We start from the raw sequence: 25147 nt of genomic DNA, 5'->3' as shown, positions 1-25147 counted from the left end.
GTCTCTCATCTCCTTATCACCCAGAATCTCAGGGAGCATTAGAACGGCATCATCAGCGACTTTAAAGTCGTTGCTTAGGAAATTTTGTATTGAATCTGAATCTGATTGGGATGAAGGCATAGACTATTTACTATTTGTAATTAGGGAAGTACCTTCTGAGTCTCTAGGTGTATCCCTTTTGAAATGCTATACGGTCGTAAAGTACGTGGTCCTTTACAAGTAGTTAAAGATAAGTTACTTGACAAGTATAACGTAGAGGCTATAACAGTGAGTCAGTACCTACAGAAATTAAAGGGAAATATTAATAAGATTCATAAATTTGCCCTAAACAACTTGTGTAAAAAATCAAGAAGAGATGAAAATTAGGTATGATAAAAAACAGTAAAGATAGGAAGTTTAATGTGGGAGATTTAGTCTTGGCCTTCTATCCCATTACTGGTTCTCCTTTTAAAAGTAAGTTTTCTGGCCCTTATGTTATACAGAAACGTTTAAATAATCAGAATTATATCATAAAAACTCCAGATAGACGTAAAAGCACTCAGTTAGTCCATGTCAATATGCTTAAAGAATATCATGCCGATTCCTCTGCTGCTCTATTTTGTTCCAGAGACACAGATATTGTAAAACAAAAGTCCACCACCTTAAAGGATGTAAATTCTTTAGGCCTAAATGAAATCCCATCTTGGCTGACTTTTCTAATAAAGAAATCTTAGAATCTCTTCCGCAGTATCTACAGCACCTAAATGAGGAGCCCAACGGTGTGATATTAAGAATCTTGGCTACGACAGTATGAAGATGTATGCAGTGATAATCCCCGAGAATGCAGTGTTATTTCTCACGACATTGAGTTATTGCCAGGAACTCGTCCTATACGACAAAACTACTATCGAACCAACTTTGAAAAACGGAAGGTAATGCAAGGAGAGGTCGAGTATCTACTGAAGCATAAACTTTCTGTCCCTAGCAAGTCTCCTTGGGCTTCTCCTTGCTTACTAGTGCCCAAGTCTAATGGTAAGGTCAGGTTATGTACAGACTATAGAAAATTAAATTCGGTAACCATAAAAGACAGTTATCCCCTGCCACGTATTGATGATATACTGACTCCATTGGTAAGTCGAAATATTTAACCCAAGTCGATATGCTGAAGGGTTATTATCAAGTCCCATTGTCAGGGAGAGCGAAGGAGATGTCCGCCTTTATTACTCCCTTTGGGTTGTTCCAATATGAAAGGACTTCCTTTTGGTCTGTGCAACGCACCTGCCACATTTCAGAGAATGATAAATGATGTCATAAGAGATCTGGATGGGGTTTACGGTTACTTGGATGGACATTCTTGTAGTATCTGACACATGGGAGGAACATCTTTGTAAACTTAAAGCACTTCTTGATAGATTTAGAAGGTTGGGTTTGACAATAAATCTTGCTAAATCAAACTTTGCTAAAGCTCGTGTAAAGTACTTGGGACATGTTATTGGAAGCGGGGAAATCTTGCCTAAAACCACTAATATAGAAGCTATATTAAATTATCCCGTACCTACAAACAGAAAGAAGTAATGAGATTCATTGGAATGACCTCTTATTACCGTAGATTTTGCAAGAATTTCAGTAATGTAGCTCATCCGTTGATAAACTTGACTAGTACCAAGACTAAATTCGTATGGGATGAATCTTGTCAAGACTCCTTCAAACGATCAAAAGCCTACTTTGCTGTAAACCAGTATTAACAACTCCTGATCCTTCAAAACCTTTTGTTCTCCAGGTAGATGCATGTGACTACGGTGTTGGTGCTGTCCTCCTACAAGAGAAGCCTGAAACTAGCTTGCTTCACCCGGTGTCTTACTATTCATGCAGGTTGAAGAAGCACCAAAGGTCGCTATCTACTGTGGAGAAAGAACTCCTAGCTATAGTACAAGCCTTGCAGAAATATGAAGTCTACGTTTCCACAAATAACCCCATTACTGTTACACCGACCACAACCCCCTCGTCTTCTTGAACAGAGCTCGAAATGTGAACCAGAAAATTTTAAGATGGTCTCTCTACTTGCAAAACTTCAATATCAGTGTTCAGCACATTCGTGGTCAAGACAATCGTATAGCTGATGGCACTGTCAAGAACACCCGTACCAGGGAATATCGTACCTTCATAGGTTACGATCTCTTCAGCGGGGAGGAGATGTCAAGTACCGGCGGTTTCTTCATTAATTAACGGATTCCGTGTACATATTGTATATACCTAAATAAATAACTAATGGTAACCTTCTTTCGTAATAAGTAGCGAAATCTTGAATTAAGTTAAAATGTAGCTCTCCAGTATCCTTGTAAAACTTACCTTCTGATTCCCCCTCCTGTCTCGTTCTCCTTACTCCCCCTCTCTCCCCATCCCCCCCACACGTTTTCCTTCGCTCTGGCTTATTTGCCACCTGTGTGTCTCGTCCCAGCTCCTGCCTCGTGTAAGCGCTTGTTAAGAACTTCTCTGATCATTGTGAGTACGGTTATTATACCATATGGTATTTTGGATTTGGTATTGGGCAGAATGTTTAGTTTATTATGTTGGTTATGTTAATTAATTGGTAATGTTTTGATATGTTAAGTTTTGTTAATTAAATGTAATTGTTTTATTGTTTTTTCCATATAACCTATTGTTAATTGTGGATTTAACTTGAACCTTGACAACCTTAACGACAAGCAACCCAAGACACTTGCGGAAGCTTGCCGCATGGCTGACGACTGGGAAACATTCCACCGTCTCACAGCACCTCACACCGGGCGCATAGTGCCACTAAGTCAGCTCTCTGGATCCACACGGCCAAAGGACGCCCACCAAGGACAACTTAGGACTTGCCATGTCTGCAAGAAGGGGGGTCACCTCGCAGCAGAGTGGTGCCTCAAGAGCACCACAAACCTCCTCAAAACCCTCCTACACCAAGAATGGTACCTCCCGCTCCTCTCAGACACCCTATGGAGACCGCCTAGCGAGGGGCTCCTGCAGAGCCTGTGGGGCTCCAGGGCACTACTCCCCCAGATATCCTGGGTGCCCCAAAGCATGTGCCTTCGGCCAGGCACGTCCACCTGATCAGTGCCACAACCTCCTCGGCTGTTATGCCCAAGTCTAGGTCTCACCCTGAGCGGGTGTGGACCACTTCAGTCACAGTGGCACCCCTGGATAGCTCTACCCTACCAGTGACTCTGCCAGTTACTGTAGATACCGGCTCCGATCTGTGTCCCATAAGACCGGACCAAGTGCCAGCCAGTTGTCACAGTCGACGAGCACATCAGGTGGGCCATGACTTGGGTCGAAGGGCAGTCCAAGACCATTCCCACAGTCGTCCTGCAGGTCACCACTCCTTGGTGCACCATACCTCACCGCCTGGGCGTAGTGAGTACAATTCGGCATGGAGTAGGTTTCCTATTGGGACGGGACCTCCTCTGGGGATGTCCCTCCCCCACACCTCTCCAGGCAAGCTACCTCTCCACATCAAATCACTGCCAGAGAGGACTCTTCAACCTGTGCCAGAGCACTGCAAGCCTTGGTGACCCCACAGATTCACAACCTGTGTGCCATCTCGGCCTTATCGTCCAGTGCCACGGAAGAAGTTCTGGAACAAGTTCTGCCGAGACTGTGGCCGCAAGGGTCACATGTCTGTCAACTACGGAGGGTGCGCAAATTTTAATATTCCCGCCATGGCAATGGCCATCAACAATTCTTCCTCACTAGGACCCCCAGCTCAGGACCCTATGTCGCGGGCGTTTTTTCCCCGCCATGACATTAGATACAAGAAGAATAATACTATTGTACATATGCACTGTTGTCAGTCTTCTTGCCTGGAGACACAGGTCGGAGAATGGTACTGTCATAGTTGACACGGTGGGTATGAAGACTAATGACCTTTACGCTGCCTGGAAAATAGGGTAGGCCTGTCCTACTGCTATTACATGATATTCCTTGTGTGTATGGGTCTTACTACTGATGAGGCCAGGTGATGTCTTCCCTCGGGGAGGCAATTGAAGTGTTGATTTCCATTTTACGGGTATTGAAGAAAATTCCTGGTACTCGGCGTGTTTCTTTATTACTCAGACAATCATGCAAATTTCTCCCAGGCCTAGTCTCCGGACTTGATTTAATTTACCTAGTCTTCAGAACTCCTGGACTAGATCTCTGGACTAGATCCCCTGGACTAGATCCCTGGAATATTCATTTTATTTAACTTTTGATTTCCAGAAATCAATACAAGAGAGTAGTTTAAAACAACAACAAAATAACTTTATATTGAGACTTCAAAAAAATATATCAACTACAGATTATGGGAATTGCTTTCCTCATAATAGGATAAGTATCAAACATGGAGCAACCCTGGAATCAATAATTTACAATAAGGTGTAAATCATTTAATACCCTACTCCACACATTACTAAATATTTGTACACAATATATGTCAATGGCTAAGGCTACCTGAAAGATTTCTGAGTAAAACTTAGCCTAATTTTACCTCATTTTAGTTTAAGGTGCCTTTTAACAGGATATAGTCTAGCCTAGGCTTCTTCAGAAATCGTTAAGGATAGCCTATGCAAAGTTTACTGGCTGATTTTTGACGGGTTACAATAGGCCACAAAGTTAGGTGAGTTAATGAGGGAACAGGCTAAGTCTCATGTAATTTAAATTTACATGAATTATACACATATAGCCTAACTATATATCAAAAATAGTCATAATCCCTCAATCAAACAGGATTAGTCTAGGGTAGGCCTTCTTAAATTACTGTATAGCCTAGTCTAAGATCATGATCGGCAGTGGAAATTTCCATGAGAGAGGAGGGGCCATGTTGTGGTACACCCTTTGGCACTGGTATTTGCAAAAACTGTATACAAACAAAACTCTTATAACTACTTTTTTAACGTTTTCAACCCTATCAAACGCTAAGTTACAACTCAAAAAACTAAACACAGCAAAATTTCATGACTACTGATGAACGTGAAGTATCTTTCACGACAATGAAAATTTTCTTCGTTAAGTCGTTGTAAGCACGTTTGACTGGGCAGGCAACTCTGCACTTGAATTCTCGTCTGCTACTGTTCTTTCATGATAATGATCTGTTCTAACTCCTGAACTAATGGTAATATTACGACTTTAAAAGCTTACCTTGCAAGGGATAATAATTTGTATTAATAATTTGGTAAAATAGCCAAATTGAAGGCTGGACCCGTTGCGTCCTTTTCACAAGAGAGCATTCGTGATTCTTACATGTGTTGTTAGTGTTACCAAAATGCAGACGAAAGATTCAGGGCAGCGCTCCACTACTCAAAGTAAGAGAAAAACAAAACAAGGGACTGGCTACACTGCCACTCTTGTGCCCACAACGAAAACATTTCACAGTTCCAATCACTCTTAAAACAGTAGTGTAAAGATATTAGAGGAGGATGATGAAATCAATTCCTAAATAAATCACTAATAATTAAAGGAATATTTTTCCCATTACAAAGCTTTTTCCCTTGGGGAAGAATTGATTCATGTCCATTCTAATATCAAGGACAAACTTTTCCTAACGGAACAAACAGCTCCTTAGATGGGTCTGCGACTGTGGAAAACAGGTCTTGTACAGTAGAAACAAGCAACAATCTCAACTAGAGACTAAAGGGGCTCTTGCAACAACATAACACAAGGATATACTTGAGTACTAAATGGGGACACTACCCTATAGGTGTCGTTCAATACAGCTTTCCTAATAGCTTTGTCTAGCCTAATACTGGGGTTAGATTGATTCCACTTACACAGGATGTCACATCACTCTGCAACAAAAGAGTTCTCCACATGTGAAGACAGAATTTACTCCTTTTGAGGTGTCCTAATGATATCAAACTCACCAGCGCTATTGGCTAGAAACGACTCTAAACTTGAATCGCAAAGGGTTTGGAAAGTGTTGTACTCTATCCTCTAAGGTGTACCAAACCAGTACTAGAAGAGCAAAATTCTGACATTTCCTATAAAGACAAGACCCATAAGACACAATTGCATTCCCAACCAGGGCCACTATGTGAATTCTTGTACAAAATGTTTTACATCATTCCTTTGTTCATTACTTGGAATGCGAGGTGTATGTGGCGTAGACATTATGGGTGGTTGAGTGTTATTATGTTTGGGTGGTAAGTGTTGTACTGTACCCTGTATGTCAACCAACTTCTGGTCCAAGTCCTTGATTTGATTTGTTAAATCTCCCACTTGAGACCAAACGTCCTGGTAGGATTGAGTGAAGCTCTTACTGTCTGTAATGTTTGTTGTGTTTCTTGTTCTCTAACTGAATTAGATCAATATATGATTCATCAGTACCAGTCGCCATTGCTACAATATTTCAAAACACTTACATAATAATCAAATAATACAATGTAAACTACATCAAGAGAGAATGCCATACATCTCCCACTACAGAAATAACTGAATATGCAAGTAAACAAGTCATGGCCTTAATCAGACAAAATCAACAATATTGTATAATGAAATGCATACAATACGACAAAACAATTATAAGTAACCTACATAATATATAGGCACAGTGGGTCTGGATCAATAGCACTGGACTAGAGATCCAACACAGCTGCCACCAAATGTCACGGGCGGTTTTTCCCCACATTGACATTAAGATACGAGAAGAATAATACTATTGTACATATGCACTGTTGTCGTCTTCTTGCCTGGAGACACAGGTCGGAGAATGGTACTGTCATAGTTGACACGGTGGGTATGAAGACTAATGACCTTTACGCTGCCTGGAAAATAGGGTAGGCCTGTCCTACCTGCTATTACATGATATTCCTTGTGTGTATGGGTCTTACTACTGATGAGGCCAGGTGATGTCTTCCCACTGGGAGGCAATTGAAGTGTTGATTTCCATTTTACGGGTATTGAAGAAAATTCCTGGTACTCAGCGTGTTTCTTTATTACTCAGTTACATCATGCTAAATTTCTCCCAGGCCTAGTCTTCAGAACTCCTGGACTAGATCTCTGGACTAGATCCCCTGGACTAGATCCCTGGAAATATTCATTTATTTAACTTTTGATTTCCAGAAGTCAATACAAGAGAGTAGTTTAAAACAACAACAAAATAACTCTTTATATTGAGACTTCAAAAAAATATATCAACTACAGATTATGGGAATTGCTTTCCTCATAATAGGATAAGTATCAAACATCGAGCAACCCTGGAATCAATTAATTTACAATAAGGTGTAAATCATTTAATACCCTACTCCACACATTACTAAATATTTGTACACAATATATGTCAATGGCTAAGGCTACCTGAAAGATTTCTGAGTAAAACTTAAACTAAAATGAGGTAAAATTAGGCTAAGGTGCCTTTTAACAGGACATAGTCTAAGCCTAGGCTTCTTCGGAAATCGTTAAGGATAGCCTATGCAAAGTTTACTTGGCTGATTTTTGACGGTTACAATAGGCCACAAAGTTAGGTTAGTTTAATGAGGGAACAGGCTAAGTCTCATGTAATTAAATTTACATGAATTTATACACATATAGCCTAACTATATTTATCAAAAATAGTCATAATCCCTCAATCAAACAGGATTAGTCTAGGGTAGGCCTTCTTAAATTACTGTATAGCCTAGTCTAAGATCATGATCGGCAGTGGAATTTTTATTTTTCCATGAGAGAGGAGGCCATGTTGTGGTACCCTTTGGCACTGGTATTTGCAAAAACTGTATACAAACAAAACTCTTATAACTACTTTTTTAACGTTTTCAACCCTATCAAACGCTAAGTTACAACTCAAACTAACACAGCAAAATTTCATGACAACTGATGAACGTGAAGTATCTTTCACGACAATGAAAATTTTCTTCGTTAAGTCGTTGTAAGCACGTTTGACTGGGCAGGCGACTCTGCACTTGAATTCTCGTCTGCTATTGTTCTTTCATGATAATGATCTGTTCTAAATCATGAACTAATGGTAATATTACGACTTTAAAAGTTTACCTTGCAAGGGATAATAATTTGTATTAATAATTTGGTAAAATAGCCAAATTGAAAGGCTGGACCCGTTGCGTCCTTTTCACAAGAGAGCATTCGTGATTCTTACATGTGTTGTTAGTGTTACCAAAATGCAGACGAAAGATTCAGGGCAGCGCTCCACTACTCAAAGTGAGAGAAAAACAAAACAAGGGACTGGCTACACTGCCACTCTCGTGCCCACAACGAAAACATTTCACAGTTCCAATCACTCTTAAAACAGTAGTGTAAAGATATTAGAGGAGGATGATGAATCAATTCCTAAATAAATCACTAATAATTAAAGGAATATTTTTCCCATTACACCTATAACCATCGCACCCTTCCAAAGTCATTATTCGCCAAGCCACGTTAGAGCCTTTGACGACTCTGGCTCTCAAATCTCCCTGATACGGGAAGATCAAATCCCCCGAGGGGCTAATATTGACAGACGTCAACTGATTACCATTGAAGGCATCAACCACATTAAGATGATCCTTCCCACCGTTCAATTGAGAGTCGCACGACCTCACCTTACCAAAGTATGTACATTGCAGTTGCAAGCTATCTTCCAGGAGGTTACGACCTCCTCCTAGGGCAAGACATGAAGTCTCCTCGCATTTCAAAAAGCCTTGGGGTCCCATAACCCCCGACAAATGACTCTAAAGCAAGGAGCCATCCAAGACCTACTTCCTCCCAGAAGTATGGCCACCAACAGTCTTCCCTGCTACCTAGGATGGAGATTGATCATTCACAGTTCCACTGCAAAACCTGTAACGTAATAGGGCACTCCACTAATTGGCCTAGGTGCCCTAGCAAGCTGCCAGCAGCGGACACTGTCCATGTTCCACAAGGCTTAGCCTTCCACGAGAGACAGGAGCCTCTGTCCCATTACCAAGGGCCCGCTGAGAGGTATTGCACCTCCAGTACCCGTCTCAAGTCCAGTCGACCTCACTCTCTGCCAGTGCCACTTGGCAGCACTGAGGAGTGCCAAGCTCTGTCCAGCTTGGATGTAGAGCCGCCACACAACCTTGATCTCTGCGCCTGGCCCCCAGCTAGAGCCGCGCCTAACCTTCATCAAAGGATCCTCCTACAGGAGATCCTCCAACAGGCATGGAGCGTACCGCAGCCCATGGCCAATCTCGAGTCCATGATTCTTCTTCACCCTCACCTCTGTCGCCCGAGGATGAACCTCCGGCAGACCTTACCTTTACACCTCCTCTGGACGACCAGGAACTGCCCGACCAGGGGTCAGCCAGGAGTCTTACCCTTACGACGGTTGTCGCAGCAGCCGAAGTGAGGGCCTCCCCTGCAGTAGGTTCCACCTCTACGACGGTTGCTGCAGATACCGAAGTAGGGTGTTCTGAAATCCCTCAGGCTACCACTGACTCTGCTCCTGACGGTGTTTCTGGCCTTACCCCAGAGTCGGTTGCCTCTGTCAACTCCTAGGACTGGTGTAGCCAGGCCCAACCCTGGAGGAATAATAATAATAAGAAGAAGGGACGTAGCAAATTTACAAACTAACCAAAGAGCCACATGCTCTCCTTGTCATCTGTGCCCGGGGTAGAGTGTCACATTCATTTGCAGAGTGATCCCGGCACCTACCCAGAGAAGGTAGCCAGCCTGATCTCTGCCAGTAAACTAACCCTCTAACCCCTTGAATTGGTAATACTAACCCTCGTGTAAATGTCATAATTACCCTCATTATATTTCCATCCTAGTACTACTAATCACTCATCATCCTCTTGCATCATTACTCAACTCATGTATTTTAACAATTCAGTTCGATAAACCACTGCTGTGCGTACCGCACTGTGGAATGATTGCATCTCTAATTAACTGTAATGAGTAGGTTAGGCTAATAATTTAGTACCAGGGCATTAGGATAGTAGCAAGTAGAATTTTCAAGTAACCTTACCTAGGGGTAGAGTAGACTGTCGTCACAGGCGACCCGTAGTTCTCACTTAGGCTAGACTACATTAATTCAGAGTTAGTAAACTTAGCATCTCCACCTATAAGTTAGGTAGGCCACTGTAGTTAGCCGTATTGCTACTCTAAAATCCTCAGTTAGAGTAGGAGAACTGGGTAGTCGAGACGATCAACTTATTTAGCCAAGGCCTTCACACCCGAAAGGGAGTGAATGCCTTCTTAACAGGGGGGGGGGGAGCAATTACATTTATTGATCACCTCGCCTACCCAGCATTTAGTTAAATATTTTGATTGCTAGAAAAAGCCATTTTCACCGAATCAGCTGACTTCAAAGGGGAGAACGCCAGCCAGAGATAGGAATTTCCTGTTAGAGAGGGGGAATAAAGACTCTTGTCAGCCTTAGGGATGTATCCCAAAAGGAAGTGTGTATCTAGCTAGGTACTTATTAGGCCTACGTCTAAGCTCCTTTTTCCTGTGAACCCTTCGCTGGCTGTATGTTCTGTATTAGGATGCCCTGCTCTTGGGGGATAAGCTGAACCCGTTCCCCATAAGTCACACATCCAATCGGCCTCAGCCACTCGAGTCGGTGACCCGGGACACACGTCCTGCCCAGCCAGCCTTCCATTAGGCCTACCACGGCGCGACTGGCGCGCCCAGACCTCAGACAAAGCGGATGCCAGTTCCCCTACAAAAGGTCCACTTCCAATAATGCATCCAGGTACGTCTTGTGAATCAGTCATATTGCCAGTTCTTCCCTCCTATCACGGTAACTACTCTCCATTTTCAAAATTCAAACTCTAATTCTCAAATGAACATTCCTTTGTTCTTTTCACTGCCTCGTGGCAGCATGTTTCCCATTTCGTGATCGTCCCAGGCAAATGAAGTCATTGAATATTTCATTTAACACTAGAGTTCCTTTTCCCCAGTGTGTTAGAGAAAACTGAATAATCGTAACTTGTACAAGAAGTCTTTCTTTTTATTTTGTGTCTAATCTGAGATTTTTCCCAGATTTGCTGAGTCACATGTCCAAGTCTTTGCGCCCGCAAGTGCTGCTTTACCGCAAGATAATATGAATAGTTTTGATAGCCAGCATTTACGTGAATCTCATTTTAGCCAGCTATCCCCTTGTGAAGATAATATTGGTCCCTGTGCGGACAAGCTGCATTTACTCTTTCTCCAGGCCATTTCAACGGCCTCTTGTAAATAAATGTATGTAAAGTAATAGCTGAGTTTTCTGGCGACCTCTTTCTCTAAAAATAATAATACAAAAACCCCCTTTTTTTTTAAGGCAAGTTAACCCTTAAACCCGCCGACTGGACGTATTTTTGTTTACGTCGACATTTTTTTGTCTCTCGGGTGCCGACTGGACGTATTTTACGTCGACATACAAAAGTTTTTTTAAAATTCCGCGGAAAAATACTTTTAGGCTACCAGCCGAAAACTCTTGATCACGCGCCTTGGGATGCTGGGAGTTCACGGATCAAGGTGTTTTGTTTTGTTTACAATCGTTTACGCAGGCGCGCAAGCGCGAATTTCTTGCTTGCCGCACTAAAAAGTATCTGTGACACATCTCTGAAATTATTTCGTCACTTTGACATAATTTTTGTACCATTTTAAAATTAGCCGTTACATAGAGTATTATATATGAAAATGTTGCGCATTTTTATGTAGAATACAACAAAAAAATACTCATGATTGTAGCTTTTATCAGTTTTAAGATATTTTCATATAAATAACGATAAGTGCCAAAATTTGCAACCTTCGGTCAACTTTGACTCTACCGAAATGGTCGAAAAAACGCAATTGTAAGCTAAAACTCTTATATTTTAGTAATATTCAATCATTTAAACTTAATTTTGTCAAACTAATTGGAAGTCTCTAGCACAATATTTCGATTTATGGTGAATTTTATGAAAAAAACTTTTTCCTTACGTCGCGCGGTAACTCTTCCGAAAATAATCATACATGCGATTGTGGTAATGTTTGCACCATTTTAAATTAGCCGGAGTACATTAAGTTTTCTATATGAAAATGTGCGCAATTTCATGCACAATACAACTAAAAACAACCCATGGTTGTAGCTTTTATCAATTTTGAAATATTTTCATATAAAAAATGATAAGTGACAAATTTTCAACCATCGGTCAATTTTGACTCTACCGAAATGGTCGAAAAACGCAATTGTAAGCTAAACGCCTATATTCTAGTAATATTCAAGCATTTACCTTCATTTGCAACAAATTGGAAGTCTCTAGCACAATATTTCGATTTATGGTGAATTTATGAAAAAATAACATTTTCTTACGTCCGCGCGGTAACTCTTCCGATCATACGTGCGATTGTGGTAATGTTTGCACCATTTTAAATTAGCCGTTACATAACGTTTTATATATGAAAATGTGCGCATTTTCATGTTATAATACAACAATAAATAGTTGAAGGTTGTAGCTATTCTCATTTTCGAAATATTTGCATATAAATCACGATAAATATGAAAAAAAAACCACGTTCGGTCAAATTTGACTCTACCGAAATAGTCGAAAAACGCAATTGTAAGATAAAACTCTTACAGTCTAGTAATATTCAGTCATTTATCTTCATCGTGAAACAAATTCGAAGTCTCTAGCACAATATTTAAATTTATGGTGAATTTTTAAAAAAAACTTTCCTTCCCTCCGCGCGCGGATTCTCCGCCACAAATCTCCGAAATGCGTAAGTCCCATTCTCTGAATATTTGCTCCGTTTCATATTAGGCATTTCATAGAGTTTTATATATGAAAATGTGCGCAATTTCATGTAGAATAAAACGAAAAATATTTGAAAGTTGTAGCTTTTCTTATTTCCGAAATAATTGCATATAAAAAAATATATATATAAAAAATTCGACATTCGGTCAACTTTAGCTCGTCAGATATGGTCGAAAACTGCATTTTTAAGCTAATATTCTTACAGTATAGTAATATTCAATCATTTGTCTTCATTCTGAAACATGGTTAAGTCTCTAGGACAATATTTAGATTTATGGTGAATTTTTTAAAAAAAATATGTGTTTACGTAAGCGCGTTACGAATTCATGCATTATTTTGTGATAATATTTTCTCTGTGTTGCTTTTATCGTTTTACAATGTGTTATATATCAAAATGATCGCAATTTAGTGCACATTACAACGAAAAAAAAGTAACTTGTTACCTTCAACCGTTTTGCGCACCAGCGCGATTTGAATACAATTATATAGAAATTTCGTTTTGCGCTATCATATATCGCATTATTTAATATAGATAATGATAATTTCTTTTCATTTCTGATGGTTGCATACTAAACTTCAAGCAATGACAAAAAAAGGAGCCAAAAATGAACTCTTAATCTTGAAAACTAAGCGCGCTGTGATTTTTTGAAAAAAATATTTTTTCCGCTTCCGCGCTCACTCTCCAAACCCCTCCGGCATACGGGAGTCATTTTTTTATTTACCGCTCCGGCGTTTAAGGGTTAAAATCCATGACCTTGCATTTTCATATAATATTTTCCGTTTACGTATTCGGTTTGTACGAGGCCCCGATACGTAAATATATATATGTAAGTGTTTACATAATAAAAATATGGAATGTTAGTCCATATATATAAAAGTCTAAAACTAAAGAGGTCAACCAGATTGCTTGCAGGAATGTGATCAGACTAGAGACGCTAAAGATGACGTATACAATAAGTATGTAGGCTAAGATAACATGCCGTCACCTGTAGTCATTTCAATTGTTTATAAAACATTAGTCCAAGCTCCTGCTTGAGACAACTACCCCCGACTATTATTCAAATGGCCTACGTGATCTGTAGCGTGTCTCATTCGATTGTGTGTTCGTATGAAACTATGTCATTGTATGTATGTTCATATAGTTCGAAACTACTGTCTGTTCCTTCATAACTTGTAACAGAGATGGTAGACAAGGAGAACAGAGTTAGCTATCGTCATTAGAAGACCTGTACCTCTTTACCTAAGCTTTATCATTTAGAGGAATAGGATTAGCCATCATCATTGGCAGAAGCGATCAAGCTATCGTTATCAGAAGACTTGTACAATCATATCTGATCTTCACCATGTAAAACTTCAGAAGAATATATAATTTTTTATACTTAGTGTTTTTCTTTCACAAGAACCTCACCGAACCATGAGTTTTAACACATCGTCGTAAAGATAATACCGACTTCGTAAGTGATCTACAAAACCCCAGACACTCCATTGAAGATGGAAGTGCAATACCAACCGACTTAGCGTATAGATTATCGCTAGTCCAACATTACCTCATAGGGCGCCTTATCATACAAGGCACAAGCCCTAATATTGGTGGCCAGCGGACCAGAAGAACTCTACAACGTCCTACGAAGAAAAAACAGAATAATAAATCATGAAGTCAACGACGGACGAAAGCAGCAGATTCTTCAAGCAACCTAGTATCATCATTAGTGAGCGACTTCAGAAAACAACAAGATTCGTCAAGCAACTTAGTATCATCGTTAGTGAATAACTTCAAGAAACAAAAACGACGTGTCCTTTTCCTACGGCAACGCAAGCTTCGTCTCTCATTAGAATCATTCAAGAAAACATCGTTAGTGAGCGTTTCCGGCACTGCAAGAAACAAACCGAACGCTCTGCAGCATCGATTTTTCAAGGGCTCGAATCATCGAAACAACGCGCACGGGGGAAACTGAAGCCAAACCAGGTCATCCGCTAATAGAGAAGGAGGACCAAGGCCGTGTGTCGTTATCGGAACACCGTGACTTCCCACAAAAGCAAGCTAAGTACAATTTTTATTCATTTGGAGTAACTTTGAGTGTTTCCTTTGCAGGTCGAATTTCGTTATTCCTGTGGCTGAAGTTACGAGACATTCGTTATCTTTACTTTTTTTTACAGAAATTATCTACATCATTGAGATTTCGCTACTGCGGTTTTTCAGTTTTTTTATCTTTGAGTGTCTGTTCCAGAAGTTTTCTACTGAAATATCATAATCATATACTATGTTAATTTTATCATTTTGGGTGATTATTAATCCCTTACGTAACAAATCATATTAAACATGAATATGCGTTTACGCAGTGACGTCTGTATTTATACAGATGCATGGATAGGGTCGTTAAGCACCGTAGTGATTAGAAAACACACAAAAAACAAGTGGAACACCCGTACAAATCTATATAAATTAGAGGTAACACTATTTCGGGTCATGACAATAAATGCTCCTTTGCAAAGTCCCGATCGCAGTTTTAGCCTTGAGTTTTTTGAGTTATATAAAATATCGAACCTCAATGACTCAACTTAACTTTAAAAATATGGCTGGATTGCAAGGAATAACATGTCTGTAAAAAACGTTCATCAGGCTAAATGCGCTGACCAGGATCCCTCACTATTTCAAATTTTAGCAAAGAATGAAGTACAAACAGTTAAGATTGAATGCAGTAGAGATAACTCGTCTTAATTAGTAATCGCTCAGTTCCTAATAGTTCGTCATTCATTGCTTTATACGTAACCAGCAACATAATGCTAAAAAAACATACAATATGTTGCCGATGGTAATAAAGAGAAGGATCCCAATTATTACAAAAAGAAATAGAAACAGTAGCCCGTTCAGAATCAAACAAGCAAACTCGGTGACTGGGTCACCTAGTCAAGCGGTCAAGGTCAGTAAAAAAAAACTGCCGAAGTGTTCAAAGCAAAGCAAATTCCACACAATAAGCGACTCTAGCAAGAGTGGGGAAAAAGCGATGTTGGATCATACATCCCAAATACCTTTTTAAAATTAAAAAGGAATTTTCCCTATGGGCATCACACTACCGTATAAAGTAATAGAGCAGGTTTCGTTTTTTTTTAATACATAGTTATTATGAGTAGTGGTGGATTAAGCCCGACTGTACGCGCCGTAAAAATTAGAATATCTTATTTATTCCTTTAGTACAATTAATTACCAGTATTTACGGACTCACCGTCTGTTGTTCAAACTTCCCTAATGAGAAGTCCGGATAAGCGAGCGTTTACAGATACCTCTATAGTTATAAAAAACATTGATCTGTATCTAGTGTAATTGTAAGATTCATCTAGGGGTATACAAAATATTATCTTACATCCTGCAAAATAAGGCGTGTTTATCAAAGGAAAATCCTATAAACCTTCAAACATATTAAAATCCGTTTGAACAAAAATGAGACAGTTAATCAAATAATAACTTATATATATAAAGGAAACTATACATTTGTCTCATAAATCGTAACATTGTTCAAATGACCCAACAGAATTCTCCCACAACCGCAGTCGCACTTTGCACACAAAATCTCGAGACGCATGCACCCTCGAATGTCTTAGTGCGTGTAAAAAGGACTTTGCTGGGAAATGAAATTTTAATCCTTCCCGACACTCTGAAATATAACGATTTCCGCGAACAAAGCCCTAAAAGTATACATATCGTGATACGGAAGTTATAAATATCGCATTTTTATTGTTGCTAATTTTTAATCACGCCCAACCGGTCGTGGATGAATTTCTCTGATAATCTATCTAAAGTAATATCCGTAAAGTCATTCAAGCAGAGGTGATTCAGCAGAAATTTTTTTTATCTTTTACCTGAATACCAGGAAGTTTCTCCACTGGCGAGTGATCTCTGGAAAAAAAAAACGGATGTAATTTAACACAAAAATACGGTCTAAGGACAAACATAAAGCTATATACGTACCTTCGCATAGACTCTCAATGAAATTTCAAAATAGAGATAAATGACGAAGTTGAAAAATGTTAGTAATAGGAGTCATTAGGAATCAAATAAGCCATATAATTTTTCCCTCAAATGTCATGCCATAAAAGAGACGGACTGGCGTATATGCGTAGATTCTGTCGCTTAAACAAGGAAAACGACTCCCGATAGTTTCCAGTGCGATGTACCGACGACATCTTGATCTCTGTTAGGTTAGAATAAATTTTTTTCACCAACTTGGACTTACTTAAAGGCTTTGAACTGATCCATTACCTAAGTGATTGTGTAAGGTGTTTACATAATAAAAATATGGAATGTTAGTCCATATATATAAAAGTCTAAAACTAAGAGGTCAACCAGATTGCTTGCAGGAATGTGATCAGACTAGAGACGTAAAGATGACGTATACAATAAGTATGTAAGCTAAGATAACTGCCGTCACCGTAGTCATCAATTGTTTATAAACATTAGTCCAAGCTCCCTGCTTGAGACAACTACCCCCGACCTATTATTCAAACGGCCTACGTGATCTGTAGCGTGTCTCATTCGATTGTGTGTTCGTATGAAACTATGTCATCCTGATAGTTTTATGTTCATATGTTCGAACTACTGTCTGTTCCTTCATAACTTGTAACAGAGATGGTAGACAGGCAGAACAGAGTTAGCTATCGTCATTAGAAGACCTGTACCTCTTTGCCTAAGCTTTATCATGTAGAGGAATAGGATTAATCATCATCATTGGCAGAAGCGATCAAGCTATCGTCATAGAAGACTTGTACGATCATACCTGATCTTCAATCATGTAAAACTTCAGAAGAATATACTATTTTTATACCTTGTGTTTTCTACAAGAACCTCACCGAACCATGAGTTTAACACATCGTCGTAAAGATAATACCGACTTCGTAAGTGATCTACAAAACCCCAGACACTCCATTGAAGATGGAAGTGCAAATACAACCGACTTAGAGCGTATAGATTATCGCTAGTCTAACATTACCTCATAGGGCGCCTTATCATACAAGGCACAAGCCCTAATATTGGTGGCCAGCGGACCAGAAGAACTCTACAACGTCCTACGAAAAAAAAACCAGAATATAAATCATGTATCATAAGAAGTCAACGACGACGGAAGCAGCAGATTCTTCAAGCAACCTAGTATCATCATTAGTGAGCGACTTCAGAAAACAACAAGATTCGTCAAGCAACTTAGTATCATCGTTAGTGAATAACTTCAAGAAACAAAACCGACGTGTCCTTTTTCCTACGACAACGCAAGCTTCGTCTCTCATTAGAATCATTCAAGAAAAACATCGTTGTAGGGGTGAGCGTTTCCGGCACTCCAAGAAAACAAACCGAACGCAGTCTGCAGCATCGGAATCTTTCAAGGGCTCGAATCATCGAAACAACGCGCACGGGGGAAACTGAAGCCAAACCAGGTCGTCCGCTAAATAGAGAAGGAGGACCAAGGCTGTGTGTCGTTATCGGAACACCGTGACTTCCCACAAAAGCAAGCTAAGTACAATTTTTTATCATTTGGAGTAAAAAAAACTTTGAGTGTTTCCTTTGCAGGTCGAATTTCGTTATTCCTGTGGCTGAAGTTACGAGACATTCTTAATCTTACTTTTTTACAGAAATTATCTATATCATTGAGATTTCGCTACTGCGAGTTTTTTTGTTATCTTTGGAGTGTCTGTTTCCAGAAGGTTCTACTGAAAATATCATAATCATATACTATTGTAACTTTATCATTTTGGTGATTTTTTTTTTTTTGATTAATCCCATAATCCCTTCGTAACAAATCATATTAAACAGTGAATATGCGTTTACGCAGTGGACGTCTGTATTTATACAGATGCTGGATAAGGGTCGTTTAAGCAACGTAGTGATTAGAAAAAACACACAAAAAAAACAAGTGGAACACCCGTACAAACTATATAAATTAGAGGTAACACTATTTCGGGTCATGACAATAAATGCTCCTTTGCAAGTCCCGATCGCAGTTTTAGCCTTGAGTTTTTTGAGTTATACAAATATCGAACCTCAATGACTCAACTTAACATTAAAAATACGGCTGGATTGCAAGGAATAACATGTCTGTAAAAAAACTTTCATCAGGCTAAATGCGCTGACCAGGATCCCTCACTATTTTCAAATTTTAGCAAAGAATGAAGTACAAACAGTTAATATTGAATACAGTAGAGATAACTTGTCTTATTAGTAATCGCTCAGTTCCTAATAGTTCGTCATTCATTGCTTTATACGTAACCAGCAACGTAATGCTAAAAACACACAATATGTTGCCGATGGTAATAAAGAGAAGGATCCTAATTATTACAAAAAGAAATAGAAACAGTAGCCTTTCAGAATCAAACAAGCAAACTCGGTTACTGTGTCACCTAGTCAAGCGGTCAAGGTTAGTCAAAAAACTGCCGAAGTGTTCAAAACATAGCAAATTCCACACAATAAGCGACTCTAGCAGAGTGGGGAAAAGCGATGTTGGTTCATACCAATATCTTTTGAATTAAAAAGGATTGTTTCCTATGAAACACACGACCGTATAAGTAATCCGAGCAGGTTTCGTTTTAATTTTAATACATTAAGTTATAATAAATAATGGTGGGGATTAAGCCCAAAACTGTACGCGCCGTAAAAATTAGAATATCTTGTTATTTACGGACTCACCGTCGTTGTTCGAACTTCCCTAATGAGAAGTCCGGATAAGCGAGCGCTTACAGATACCTCTATAGTTATAAAAAAAATTGATCTGTATCTAGTAATTGTAAGATTCATCTTAGGGGTATACAAAATATTATCTTACATCCTGCAAAATAAGGCGTGTTTATCAAAGGAAAATCCTATAAACCTTCAAACATATTAAAATCCGTTTGAACAAAAATGAGACAGTTAATCAAATAATAACTTATATAAAGGAACTATACATTTGTCTCATAAATCGTAACATTGTTCAATGACCAACAGAATTCTCCCACAACCGCAGTCGTACTTTGCACGCAAAAATCTCGAGAAGCATGCACCCTCGAATGTTTAGTGCGTGTAAAAAGACTTTGCTGGGAAATGAAATTTTTAATCCTTCCCGACACTCTGAAATATAACGATTTCCGCGAACAAAGCCCTAAAAGTATACATATCGTGGATACGGAAGTTATAAATATCGCATTTTTTATTGTTGCTAATTTTTAATCACGCCCAACCAGTCGTGGATGAATCTCTCTGATAATTTATCTAAAGTAATATCCGTAAAGTCATTCAAGCAGAGGTGATTCAGCAGATTTTTTTTTAATTTTCTACCTGAATACCAGGAAGTTTCTCACTGGCGAGTGATCTCTGGAAAAAAACGGATGTAATTTAACACAAAAACACGGTCTAAGGACAAACATAAAGATATTTACGTACCTTCGTATAGATTCTCAATGAAATTTCAAAATAGAGATAAATGACGAAGTTGAAAAATGTTAGTAATAGGAGTCATTAGGAAATCAAACAAGCCCATATAATTTTTCCCTCAAATGTCATGCCATAAAAGATCGGATTTCGCGTATCTGCGTAGATTCTGTCGCTTAAACAAGGAAACGACTCCCGTAGTTCCAGTGCGAGTACCGGGACGACTCTTATCTCCGTTAGGTTAGAATAAATTTTTTTCACCAACTTGGACTTACTTAAATGCTTTTACCAGATACCATTACCTAAGTGATTGTACCTCATACACCGTTTTCAGCACACTCAGGGGACATTATCAATTTTTACGTATGCCTCCGGCTTACGTTGCGCCCCAATTATAATATAGTGTTTGGAGACTTTTAGGGGATAACCTACATGCATATGGATGATCTTTGTAATCTTTTCTAATACCTTAGGAAGTACATTCACATAAACTAGAGCTAGTGCTACAGAGACAAAGACAAATAATCTCAGAGTAAAATATCTAAATGTGAGTTTTTAAAAACCGAACATGTTTATCTAGGTTTTTATGTGTCTTGTCAAGGTCTTAAAGGTAAGGTGTCGGCTATTCATAACTTTCCGGTACCTATTAACGTAAAAGGGGGATACAGCACTTTTTGCGCTGTAGTGGGTATTACAATCGTATGTAAATATGTAACTCTTCATCATGACAGCTCCTTTAACAGATCTTACGAAGAAGAGCGTAGATTTATTATGGTCTGAAAAGCATCAACAGGCGTTCGATATCTTAAAAGCGGAAAATGCAGCTTACCTAACTTAAAAATCCCTGATTTAAATAAGGAATTTTTTTTTTTATTGCAACAGACGCCTCAGACCAAGGGTAAGAGGGGTATTACTTCAGTCATATGATAAACAGTTCTTCCCTATAGCTTTTTATTCACGTAAACTAAAGCCCTCTGAAAGTAAATATGCAGTAATAGGCAAGGAAGGGCTAGGTATCCTTTAACACTAGTACATTTTAAGTTCATAATCTATGGCTATCCTGATAAAGTCCTTACTGAACATGAGTCCTTTACCGAGTTTTTCAAAGGCTTTAATCACAGTCCAAAAGGAACTCGGTGACAAACGATCATTCAGGTCTTTGGAGCCAAGATAAGATATCTACCTGGGAAAGCAATATCATAGCTGACGCATTATCCCGCAATCCCGCACCATACCGCAAAGAACCATTAATTAGACTAAAAAATATAGAAACATCCGTACCTATTGTTAAACCCGTATCTAAACAAGAAAATTCCTTACCCAAGAGATCGCGAGCGCATTGAATATCTGGGTCGGAGCGCAGAACAGAGTTAGCTATCGTCCATTAGAAGACCTGTACCTCTTTACCTAAGCTTTTAATCATGTAGAGGAATAGGATTAATCATCATCATTGGCAGAAGCGATCAAGCTATTCATAGAAGACTTGTACGATCATACCTGATCTTCATCATGTAAAACTTCAGAAGAATATACTATTTTTATACCTTGTGTTTTCTACAAGAACCTCACCGAACCATGAGTTTAACACATCGTCGTAAAGATAATACCGACTTCGTAAGTGATCTACAAAACCCCAGACACTCCATTGAAGATGGAAGTGCAATACCAACCGACTTAGCGTATAGATTATCGCTCTAGTCTAACCATTACCTCATAGGGTGCGCCTTATCATACAAGGCACAAGCCCTTAAATTGGTTGGGGCAGCGGTGTTACAAACTGAACAAAGCAAGAGTCAACAGACATAACCACCAAACAATAAACACTTCGAAACGGAAACAGGGTCAGTGGCTAAGCAAAAACAATAAAACACTTCGAGCAGAAACCCTAAAGCAAAAGTATTTAAATTTAAAAGTATGTGTATCAGAATAATGTAATCAAATGTAATATTATATGTAGGTCTGTGACGAGGTAAACCCGAAGAACACAGCAGATGACTAACGACCAGGTATAGTAATAATCTCTTTCATACCAATCGTCATAAACTGGTTGCATTCCGTCATCCAGGGTTCCCTACTATGTCACAGAAAGCCAAATCACTATTTTACTGGCTACAATGCTTACAGATATAAAAAGCACATAACTGATTGTAACACGTGTCATGAAGACAAGGGACACACTAAGACACCTGTCAGTTTAGGAGCCTATCCTGTGCAAATCAATCCTTGAAAGAATATACGTAGAATTATTAACAGAATTACGAGTCTGACAGAGGGAATAAACACTTCTTAGTGTTAATAGTTCCTTGACACGTTATATAGAATTAATAGCACTAAAAAACAAACACGCAATTGAGTGCGTTAGGAATATTTATGAGTGCTAAATCAGTAAATATGGAATTCAACACATAATAATCTGTGACTCGGGTGGTGTAAATCAATAATAATCTCCTTAACACGTTGTGTGAATTCCTTTCCATTAAGAAAACCAATAATATATTTTATCACCCAGAGTCAATCGGTTTGGTAGAATAAGAGATAAATAAAAAAGTGTCAATGTCTTACAAGTACAAACTCGTGATATTGGATCCGAAACCGGATTATAGCGGTTCTTGCGGTTTTAAATACCTTTATCAGTTATATCTTGTATCTATAGAATTAATGCCGCAAGTAGCCTATACGGTACGCCGCTAGAACACTTTTCCACATATTCAAGCCAACCATTAATTTATCAAATATATATAAAAAAATATATATATATATAAATAAAATAAATAAATAAAAAAATAAAATAAAATATGGATACAAGTGGAGTCAATATAATACACTCCGTAAGAAGTCGGAAGGGTTACAAATTATAATAAAAAAGGAATCACGATAATATCAATAAGCAAAACGTAACCATTAAATATCCAATATATATGCGTAAAGATTTGAACTCTAACTTAACGCTTTAGTAATGACAAATAAGCTAAAAGTTCAACACATATCAAAACCTACTGACATATTGTCTGTCCCGGTGATTTATATTCGTAGTCAATGAAAAAAAAGAAAAAAGAAATTAAATAAATAAATAAAATAAATAAAATAAAATAATAAATAAAATAAATAAAATAAAATAAAAGAGATTTTAAAGTCAGGAAGTCTAGAAGTGAAAATGTTATCTATGGAATAATCCTATATGAATCTTATACAGGGCTAAATAATATATATAGAATTGTATGGAAACCTTTTTCATATAGTTTGAATAAGGAATATTTATTAACATAATGCCAACATGAAACTAATATATTGTTCAATTTTGGTACTGTTGTTTTTTTTTTTTTTGACATTCTTCTCATGCGGGTGGAGAATTAAAACACTAAAATATCATTTGAAATACTAAGTCGTATCTCTTACAGCAAGTAACGTAACTCTTAGCTGGCTGAGAGCAATCTCCTGCCAAGTGACGACGTCATCATTGCCGTATCAGCATTTGTTCCTTTAACCTCAATAATCTGCTTACACAGGCTTCATCTGTGTGTCGTCTCTGCTTGCAAAAGCAGATTGACTGGAGAAAGGAATGCTCAGCTCATGAACTTCACATGTGGTTCATAGGTCACATGACAGGCCACATAACATATTCTTATCCGTGTGTAATGCAATTAGTTAAGGACTTGAATCATTTTAAATAATGAACAATATAAGCAAATAGAATTTCTATAACAACAAAATGAATTAATTTTTTTTTCTGAACCTCATAGACAATTAGAGTCAATAATTCAGCTTATGACATGGGTAAACGGACATTTAGAATTATCAAGTTGTGGATAAGAAATATTTACTTGCAACATTAGCCTATTACAATTCAAGTAAATCACATTCATGGGAAAATGTCACATTTTCTTGAAAAACCCAAAGTTTATATAGAAATTAGTTACATAGTGGGTTTTTCGTTGCATCTCCTACCTATTAATAATGTTTTAAAAGTTAACCTCAGAGGATGCGCACGAGAAAATTGAATATGAAACTTTTGTTAGGGCACATAGAATCATGATTAAACTTCTCTTTGACTCTTATGTTGCCTGGCAATCTTACAATTAGCTCCGTTTTCCACTTCTTTGTCTAGTAACTTACTACCAGTAATATCGAATTTTCTTTGAGATTCGTAATGATATCAATTTATTTTTTATAATTCTGGATATTTTTACAAGTCATCATAGACCTGGATAGGTTCACTCCCATGTTAATGCCAGTGGATAAAAAAGTGTGTACAGCGGACTCTTTTGAATTCCAAAATATCAGCGAATTCATGTGGGTTTAAGTTCGGTCTAAAAGGCTCTTTCCCCTCCCCTGTATTTGGATGTCGTCTGAATTTACTTGCCCTTGTGACAAGTATAATTTCACTTGCAGGCTGATTAATGGAACCTGGTTACAGTATCCTGCAGTATGAGAGTTTCACATCGCAACTTCAAAAAAAATCGTTCGTCGCAGCGGACGACTACAGTCAAGTAACAACCGCCTACAATGTGAAAGGAATTTCATGGACTTCTTCGACCGACACCGTATCTCGTCGTTAATCTCGTTTTAATGCGGAATGCTCCGGCTACTGTCGGAATCGACTACAAAAAGGGACATACTTCCGACAATTACGACCCGAAGGATATTCAACTCTACTTTGCTGGCGAAGGACTCGTGCTGGGATGATCTATTCATCGCGAACGGAATCGTGTAGCTTAGGATGCAGAGAATAAGTATGAGCGCAAAAATAGAACGTTGGACCCGCCCAGGCAAATTTTAGCCGTTCAATTGGCTAAAGGTGGTTGTCTGGAACTGTGGTAATGGACGAAAAGTTGTTCGAAAGCTAGTTAAAAGTGAAGTAGTATAACCTCGGTCATGTATCCTATATATAAAATAAAAGTATCATGTATTCCCATATATCAAAATTTGATCATAAATAACAGAGTCGAAATATCTTTGCGTGTACGCAATAGGAATCTCTTATATAGATGATCATAAATAACAGAATCTAATTATATCTTTGCGTGTACGCAGTAGGAATCTATTTAAAGTGCACATATATTAATCATAATTTTATGAATCCATATACATA

Source organism: Macrobrachium nipponense, chromosome 13 (genome assembly GCF_015104395.2).
Source record: "Macrobrachium nipponense isolate FS-2020 chromosome 13, ASM1510439v2, whole genome shotgun sequence".
NCBI classification, from domain to species: domain Eukaryota; kingdom Metazoa; phylum Arthropoda; class Malacostraca; order Decapoda; family Palaemonidae; genus Macrobrachium; species Macrobrachium nipponense.
The sequence above is the reverse complement of the archived record's forward strand: the minus strand, read 5'-3'. Positions refer to the sequence as shown.